Source organism: Staurois parvus, unplaced genomic scaffold, assembly GCF_062004578.1.
Source record: "Staurois parvus isolate SC_StPar_1 unplaced genomic scaffold, SC_StPar_1.0 ptg000090l, whole genome shotgun sequence".
Lineage (NCBI taxonomy): Eukaryota > Metazoa > Chordata > Amphibia > Anura > Ranidae > Staurois > Staurois parvus.
This window is the reverse complement of record NW_028317886.1, coordinates 11,514,919-11,524,771: the sequence shown is the minus strand read 5'-3', so window position 1 is coordinate 11,524,771 and position 9,853 is coordinate 11,514,919.

Below are 9,853 nucleotides of genomic sequence, written 5' to 3'. Positions count from 1 at the left end.
ACAGAATTGTTACCAAGGGACACAGAATTGTTACTGAAGGACACAGAATTGTTACTGAGGGACACAGAATTGTTACTCAGGGACAGACACAGAATTGTTACTCAGGGACAGACACAGAATTGTTACTGAGGGACACAGAATTGTTACTGAGGGACACAGAATTGTTACTCAGGGACAGACACAGAATTGTTACTCAGGGACAGACACAGAATTGTTACTCAGGGACAGACACAGAATTGTTACTGAGGGACACAGAATTGTTACTGAGGGACACAGAATTGTTACTGAGGGACACAGAATTGTTACTCAGGGACACAGAATTGTTACTCAGGGACAGACACAGAATTGTTACTCAGGGACAGACATAGAATTGTTACTCAGGGACAGACACTGAATTGTTACTCAGGGACAGACACTGAATTGTTACTCAGGGACAGACACAGAATTGTTACTCAGGGACAGACACAGAACTGTTACTCAGGGACAGACACAGAATTGTTACTGAGGGACACAGAATTGTTACTCAGGGACAGACACAGAATTGTTACTCAGGGACAGACACAGAATTGTTACTGAGGGACACAGAATTGTTACTGAGGGACACAGAATTGTTACTCAGGGACAGACACAGAATTGTTACTCAGGGACAGACACAGAATTGTTACTCAGGGACAGACACAGAATTGTTACTCAGGGACAGACACAGAATTGTTACTCAGGGACAGACACAGAATTGTTACTGAGGGACAGACACAGAATTGTTACTGAGGGACACAGAATTGTTACTGAGGGACACAGAATTGTTACTGAGGGACACAGAATTGTTACTCAGGGACAGACAAAGAATTGTTACTGAGGGACACAGAATTGTTACTCAGGGACAGACACTGAATTGTTACTCAGGGACAGACACAGAATTGTTACTGAGGGACACAGAATTGTTACTGAGGGACACAGAATTGTTACTCAGGGACAGACACAGAATTGTTACTCAGGGACAGACACAGAATTTTTACTGAGGGACACAGAATTGTTACTGAGGGACACAGAATTGTTACTGAGGGACACAGAATTGTTACTGAGGGACACAGAATTGTTACTCAGGGACACAGAATTGTTACTTAGGGACACAGAATTGTTACTCAGGGACAGACACAGAATTGTTACTCAGGGACAGACATAGAATTGTTACTGAGGGACACAGAATTGTTACTGAGGGACACAGAATTGTTACTGAGGGACACAGAATTGTTACTCAGGGACACAGAATTGTTACTCAGTGTCAGGGCTCCCAGGTGTGACCAGAGGTGTGTGGCTGACGCAGGGAAACGCAGACTTCAGATATGTGATAAACAATATAATTTATTAACACTAACAATACAAACATAAACGCAGTGCAATACTAAACATAATACAGTGCAAACAAACCAAACCAACCACCCACAGATAACAGTACATACAAGCAAGCGTCGTCAGGCAGGCCGGGTCAATATCAATTGGGCAGGTAGGTACAGGGGGAGCAAGCGGAGATTGGTCGGGGTCACAGGCCAGGTTCAGCAGGTAGCTAGCAGCGTAGTACAGAGGGTCAGGCAGAGGGATGGTCAGGGTCACAAGCCAGGGATCAGAACAGGTAGCAGGCAGCGTAGTACAGAGGGTCAGGCAGAGGGATGGTCAGACAAGCCAGGGATCAGAACAGGTAGCAGAGAATCAGACAGGAACAGAGAGCAGGAACAGGATACAGGGCCCAAGAGAAACACAACACCAAGGCAGAGTCTACAAGTCTGGCCATCCCTTAAATACCCCAGCATAATCAGTTCCAGGTGTTAGCTGGCTGCAAAGTTGAGTCTCTGATTGCTGGGAGCATCCGCTGGCCAGCCCTGGTACTGCAGATCAAAAGGCAGGTGAGTCCCACCATTGCTGGCTAGTCCATTCCTGACAGTACCCCCCCCTCAAGGAGCGGCCTCAGGACGCTCCAAACAGTCCTAGCTGGGCAAAATGTTCCACCGCCCGGGTCTGGTAACTGGCAGGATATCAAAGACTGGCACACCGGGCAGGACTCCGGGCAGCGGCACACCGGGCAGGGGCACACCGGGCAGAGGCACATTGGGCAAAGGCACACCGGGCAGAGGCACATCGGGCAGGACTCCGGGCAGAGGCACATCGGGCTAGACTCCGGGCAGAGGCACATCGGGCTGGACTCCGGGCAGAGGCACATCGGGCTGGACTCCGGGCAGAGGCACATCGGGCTGGACTCCGGGCAGAGGCACATCGGGCTGGACTCCGGGCAGAGGCACATCGGGCTGGACTCCGGGCAGAGGCACATCTGGCTGGACTCCGGGCAGAGGCACATCGGGCTGGACTCCGGGCAGAGGCACATCGGGCAGGACTCTGGGCAGAGGCACATCGGGCAGGACTCCGGGCAGAGGCACATCGGGCAGGACTCCGGGCAGAGGCACATCGGATTACCAGGCGAAGCAGCAGGCAGCGGGCCACCGGGCGGAGCAGCAGGCACCGGGCCCCTGGGCGGGGCGACAGGCGTCGGGCCCCCAGGCGGGGCGACAGGCGTCGGGCCCCCAGGCGGGGCGACAGGCGTCGGGCCCCCAGGCGGGGAGACAGGCTTTGGGCCCCCAGGCGGGGCAACAGGCATCGGGCCCCCAGGCGGGGCGACAGGCATCGGGCCCCCAGGCGGGGCGACAGGCATCGGGCCCCCAGGAGGGGCGACAGGCATTGGGCCCCCAGGCGGGGCGACAGGCATCGGGCCCCCAGGAGGGGCGACAGGCATCGGGCCCCCAGGAGGGGCGACAGGCATCGGGCCCCCAGGCGGAGCGACAGGTCTCGGGCCCTCAGGCGGAGCGGCGGGCGCCGGACCCCCAGATGAACTGACAGGTCTCGGGCCCCCAGGCGGAGCGACAGGTCTCGGGCCCTCAGGCGGAGCGGCGGGCGCCGGACCCCCAGATGGAGCGACAGGTCTCGGGCCCCCAGGCGGAGCGGCGGGCGCCGGACCCCCAAGTGGAGCGACAGGTCTCGGGCCCTCAGGCGGAGCGGTGGGCGCCGGACCCCCAGGTGGAGCGACAGGTCTCGGGCCCCCAGGCGGAGCGACAGGTCTCGGGCCCCCAGGCGGAGCGGCGGGCGCCGGACCCCCAGATGGAGCGACAGGTCTCGGGCCCTCAGGCGGAGCGGCGGGCGCCGGACCCCCAGGTGGAGCGACAGGTCTCGGGCCCCCAGGCGGAGCGACAGGTCTCGGGCCCTCTGGCGGAGCGGCGGGCGCCGGACCCCCAGATGGAGCGACAGGTCTCGGGCCCTGAGGCGGAGCGGCGGGCGCCGGACCCCCAGGTGGAGCGACAGGTCTCGGGCCCTCAGGCGGAGCGGCGGGTGCCGGACCCCCAGGTGGAGCAACAGGTCTCGGGCCCCCAGGCGGAGCGACAGGTCTCGGGCCCCCAGGCGGAGCGGCGGGCGCCGGACCCCCAGGTGGAGCGACAGGTCTCGGGCCCCCAGACGAAGCGGCGGCAAGACTGCGGGCACCGAGTCAACTGGCGGAACAGCGGGCATCGAGTCAACTGGCGGAACTGCGGGCACCGAGTCGTCTGGCAAGACTGCGGGCACCGAGTCGTCTGGCAAGACTGCGGGCACCGAGTCAACTGGAGGAACAGCGGGCACCGAGTCAACTGGCGGAACAGCGGGCATCGAGTCAACTGGCGGAACTGCGGGCACCGAGTCGTCTGGCAAGACTGCGGGCACTGAGTCGTCTGGCAAGACTGCGGGCACCGAGTCGTCTGGCAAGACTGCGGGCATCGAGTCGTCTGGCAAGACTGCGGGCATCGAGTCAACTGGCGGAACAGCGGGCACCGAGTCGTCTGGCAAGACTGCGGGCACCGAGTCGTCTGGCAAGACTGCGGGCACCGAGTCGTCTGGCAAGACTGCGGGCACCGAGTCGTCTGGCAAGACTGCGGGCACCGAGTCAACTGGCGGGACTGCGGGCACCGAGTCGTCTGGCGGGACTGCGGGCACCGAGTCGTCTGGCAAGACTGCGGGCACCGAGTCATCTGGCAAGACTGCGGGCACCGAGTCGTCTGGCAAGACTGCGGGCACCGAGTTGTCTGGCAAGACTGCGGGCACCGAGTCAACTGGCGGAACAGCGGGCACCTAGTCGTCTGGCAAGACAGTGGGCTCCGAGTCAACAGGCACGACAGTGGGCACCGGGTCATCAGGTATCGGATTGTCTGGCTCGACAGCGGGCATCGGGTCACCAGGTATGACAGCGGGCACTGGGTCACCAGGCATCGGGTCATTTGGCTTGCCAGCCGGCACCGCATCATCTGGCAAGGCAGTGGGCACCGGGTCACCAGGTATGACAGCGGGCTCTGAGTCAATTGGCACGACAGCGGGCACTGGATCAGGTACCGGATCATCTGGATCAACAGCGGGCATCGAGTCAACTGGCCTAATAGGATCGTCGGGCTGGATCAGTTCATCATGCTGAGTAGCGGCATCAGGCTGAATGCAGGCATCAGGCCGAGTAGAGGCTTCAGGCTGAGTAGAGGCTTCAGGCTGAGTAGAGGCTTCAGGCTGAGTAGAGGCTTCAGGCTGAAGAGAGGCATCAGGCTGAGTAGAGGCATCAGGCTGAAGAGAGGCATCAGGCTGAAGAGAGGCATCCGGCTGAAGAGAGGCATCCGGCTGAAGAGAGGCTTCAGGCTGAGTAGAGGCTTCAGGCTGAGTAGAGGCTTCAGGCTGAGTCACGGAAGGCAGGTTCACCGGTTTGGATACTGGCAGGATGGTATTGGTTGGAAAGAATTTTTGCTTTTTTCTGGTTTTAACTACTGGAGCACTGCAAGTAAACGCAGGTCTGCAAACGAATGGAGCAGCTGGAGACAGAGAGAAACTGGAGGATGGAACAGGAGAGGGAGCAGTTGCTACAGAGGACTTTTTTACAGGGTTAAAGGCAGGATAGGTGCAGCGAGTGGGAACAGGGTACTGACATGCGGTAGATAGCCAAGTATACTGGGCTGTAACTGGAGGAGCTGGTGGGAATACAGGAGAAGAGTTAGAAGCAGGACTGGGTTTTTGTAAGCTGACTGAGGCTGGGTGCAACAAGTCTGTCCATGTCTGCAGTATGGGTTGAACAAAGCTGAGCTTACACAAAGCCTGTCTGGTCAATGACTGCACTGCGTTTATACAATCTCTTAGTGTCTGTGGTGAACATGCAGAATAACGCTCCAGAAAGTAATCCACATCATCCTCTAATAACCATACCAGGGACTCTACCTGGTCTGCACTAAATGGTGGCAAAAATTAATCCCTGCATTCGGGGGAACCAGATGAAACCAACTCAGCACAAACCTCAATCAATGGCTTCACCTCAGAGAACTCTGTGCCCTGATCTACTAGAACATGAGCGAGCCGTATACATTCTAGTAGTTGATCCCTGGGATACTCCTTCAGAGTTTGATAAGCATACTCCCTGTCATCAAACACTAGCAGATATAAATACACAACCTCATCCAGATCCATCCTTCCCAGCAACAAGCCAAGATGGCTTCCCTGTGCAGCCACTTCTGGTCAGGATTGGCCTTGGTGTAATGTCAGGGCTCCCAGGTGTGACCAGAGGTGTGTGGCTGACGCAGGGAAACGCAGACTTCAGATATGTGATAAACAATATAATTTATTAACACTAACAATACAAACATAAACGCAGTGCAATACTAAACATAATACAGTGCAAACAAACCAAACCAACCAGCCACAGATAACAGTACATACAAGCAAGCGTCGTCAGGCAGGCCGGGTCAATATCAATTGGGCAGGTAGGTACAGGGGGAGCAAGCGGAGATTGGTCGGGGTCACAGGCCAGGTTCAGCAGGTAGCTAGCAGCGTAGTACAGAGGGTCAGGCAGAGGGATGGTCAGGGTCACAAGCCAGGGATCAGAACAGGTAGCAGGAAGCGTAGTACAGAGGGTCAGGCAGAGGGATGGTCAGACAAGCCAGGGATCAGAACAGGTAGCAGAGAATCAGACAGGAACAGAGAGCAGGAACAGGATACAGGGCCCAAGAGAAACACAACACCAAGGCAGAGTCTGCAAGTCTGGCCATCCCTTAAATACCCCAGCATAATCAGTTCCAGGTGTTAGCTGGCTGCAAAGTTGAGTCTCTGATTGCTGGGAGCATCCGCTGGCCAGCCCTGGTACTGCAGATCAAAAGGCAGGTGAGTCCCACCATTGCTGGCTAGTCCATTCCTGACACTCAGGGACAGACACAGAATTGTTACTGAGGGACACAGAATTGTTACTCAGGGACACAGAATTGTTACTCAGGGACAGACACAGAATTGTTACTGAGGGACACAGAATTGTTACTGAGGGACACAGAATTGTTACTCAGGGACACAGAATTGTTACTCAGGGACAGACACAGAATTGTTACTGAGGGACACAGAATTGTTACTCAGGGACACAGAATTGTTACTGAGGGACACAGAATGGTTACTCAGGGACACAGAATTGTTACTCAGGGACACAGAATTGTTACTCAGGGACAGACACAGAATTGTTACTCAGGGACACAGCATTGTTACTGAGGGACACAGAATTGTTACTGAGGGACACAAAATTGTTACTCAGGGACAGACACAGAATTGTTACTCAGGGACAGACACAGAATTGTTACTGAGGGACACAGAATTGTTACTGAGGGACACAGAATTGTTACTGAGGGACACAGAATTGTTACTCAGGGACAGACACAGAATTGTTACTGAGGGACACAGAATTGTTACTGAGGGACACAGAATTGTTACTGAGGGACACAGAATTGTTACTCAGGGACAGACACAGAATTGTTACTCAGGGACAGACACAGAATTGTTACTGAGGGACACAGAATTGTTACTGAGGGACACAGAATTGTTACTGAGGGACACAGAAGTGTTACTGAGGGACACAGAATTGTTACTCAGGGACAGACACAGAATTGTTACTGAGGGACACAGAATTGTTACTGAGGGACACAGAATTGTTACTGAGGGACACAGAATTGTTACTCAGGGACAGACACAGAATTGTTACTCAGGGACAGACACAGAATTGTTACTGAGGGACACGGAATTATTATTCAGGGACACAGAATTGTTACTCAGAGACAGACACAGAATTGTTACTCAGGGACACAGAATTGTTACTCAGGGACACATAATCGTTGAATTAAAGAGTATGTCAGACAACATGCAGAGGAGTGGCAGAGGAGGCAATGTTTTAGGAGCGAGCAGACGTGGCAGCAGAGGAAGGGGTCGAGGCAGCACTAGTCGCAGCCAGAGGCCATTGCTCCCGGTGTCATCCAGCGGTCGTGTCTCCACCGACAACCCTGCCGTCATCGATTGGTTGGCTCGGTCGTCTTCCTCTTCCCAGGTCACCTCTGACACCTACAGCCAACGGTCGGTGGGTACGTCAGACACAACCTTTAGTTGGCATGGCCCGGGAGCAAGCCCACTGAAATCACCTGTCCTCGACCTGCCCCTGTCCTTTGGTGTTCCCTCACCAAGCGAAGTATCGCATGCTGTGGGCTCAGCCCCACTGTACAGTGAGGAAGAGCTAACAGAGGGCGGTCAGGAACGGGGGGAGACATCCGCCTCTTCAGCAGCCAGGCGAAGAAGTAGTGGCGAGGAGAGTGGCTCGGTAGCCGGTCTAGAGACAGGTCTGTCTCCTGACCCACACGCAGCCGAGGGGGCTAGTAGTGAGGCGGAGACCCTAATTGATGATGATGAGGCTGATCGCACTTGGCAGCCTCGTCGTCATCAGGCTATTGCTTCCGCATCATCAGGAGAAGAGGGTGGCAGCTTGGCAGCAAGCAAAACAGTCGGTGGGTTGCCCAGGAGGCAGCAGGGTCGCAGGAGTGTCAGTGGAGGCAAACGGCCATGGAGTAGAGCACCAGCTCCACTGCAGCCTACCACCACGGCCAGTAGTGGTGCCGGTGTGCACGGAGGAAGTAGCAGTCAGCCAGTGAGGAGTATCGGGGGCAAAGTTTCCTACTCGGCGGTGTGGCAATTTTTCGTCAAGCCGCCCGAGGAAGTAAACGTAGCCGTATGTCGACTATGTGGCCAGAAAGTCAAGCGTGGCCAGGGGGCCCATGTTGGGACTACAGCGTTGCGGCAGCATATGCAGCGTCGCCATTTGGTGGCCTGGGAAAACCGTGATAAAGATACGGCGGTTCTGCCTGCCCCAGCCCCCGCTCCATCACCCGCTCCGTTACTTGCTCCGTCACCCGACGTCAATCGCCCTCTATCAGCCAGTCAAGGCTCCAACACCTCTGCTGAGGGGAGTTGTCGCTCGTTGGCATCTTCCGCTCGTTCAGATGCTCCTTCTCCTGCTACTCCTCTTCACGGATTCCGTCAGCAGTCTTTCTTGGAATCCGTTTCCAAGAGACAACAGTTTGCGAGCACGCACCCGACGGTGCAAAAGCTGAACGTCCTCCTGTCCAAGTTGCTGGTGCTGCAGTCCCTCCCTTTCCAAGTGGTGGACTCAGCACCTTTCCGAGAAATGATGGCTTGTGCCGCGCCGCGGTGGAGAGTGCCAAGCCGTCATTTCTTCGCCAAAAAGGCAGTGCCAGCCCTGCATTCACATGTAGAAGAGATGGTGGGCCAGTCTTTGAGCATGTCGGTCTCTGCCAAAGTGCACGGCAGCGCCGACGTGTGGAGCTGTAACTACGGTCAGGGACAGTACATGTCATTTACGGCCCACTGGGTGAACGTGGTGCCGGCACAGCCGCACCAGCAACTTGGACAGGTCACGCCGCTTTTGCCTCCACGTTTGCACGTCCTTGGTCCACAAAAGATGTCCGCCTATACCACCTCTTCTTCCGCCGTGTCCTCAGCCGCCACCCCCGTGCCAAGTCCCATTACCCGACCGGCATATCACATGTGCAGGGCGCAACGGTGTCACGCTGTGCTGCACCTGGTATGCCTTGGCGAACGTAGTCACACAGGGGAGGAACTTCTGAGTGTAATGAACAGAGAAATCGACAGATGGCTGTCTCCGCGCAAACTGAAAATCGGAACCATGTTGACCAACAACGGAAAGAACATGGTGTCTGCTCTGCGTCAAGGAAGGTTGTGCCATGCGCCATGCATGGCTCACGTGTTCAATCTGGTTGTCAAGCGGTTCCTAAAATCCACCATCCCACTGCAAGACATCCTTAAAATGTCACGTAAACTTTGCATGCATTTCAGCCATTCCTACACCGCAAAGCACACCCTCCTTGAGCTGCAGCGGCAGAACGGAATTCCACAGCATCGCCTGATCTGCGACGTTGCAACAAGGTGGAATTCAACCCTACACATGTTAGACCACCTTTACGAACAGCGAAAGGCCATCACCGATTTCCTGATGTTACAAGCGGATAAAGGTACTCCCCTGTGTAACTTCGATGTCAGCCATTGGCAGCTCATGCGTGACACCTGCCGCTTGCTCAGGCCCTTTGAGGAGGCCACGCTATTCGTGAGTCGGCAGGACTATGGGATGAACGACGTCATTCCTCTGTTGCACGTCCTGGAACAAATGCTGTTAAGAATGGCTGGTCAGGGTGCGGTAGACGTGGCGCACAGATCTCAACGCCACATGACCCCTGTGGGGGCAGGACAGGAAGAAGAGGAGGAGGTAGAGGAGGACATTTGTGCTCAGGAATTATTGAGTGAAATGGGTGGTTTTTCCACTCAGCGGACAGGAGTGGAGGAGCAGGAGCATCTGGTAGAGGAGGAGGAGGAGGAGACAGAGGACCCAGACGCACCGTGGCAGTATGCTGTGGAGATGGAGGCAGGGAGTCCCTCGCATTCCTTGGCACAAATGGCCCATAGCATGCTCGGTTGCTTG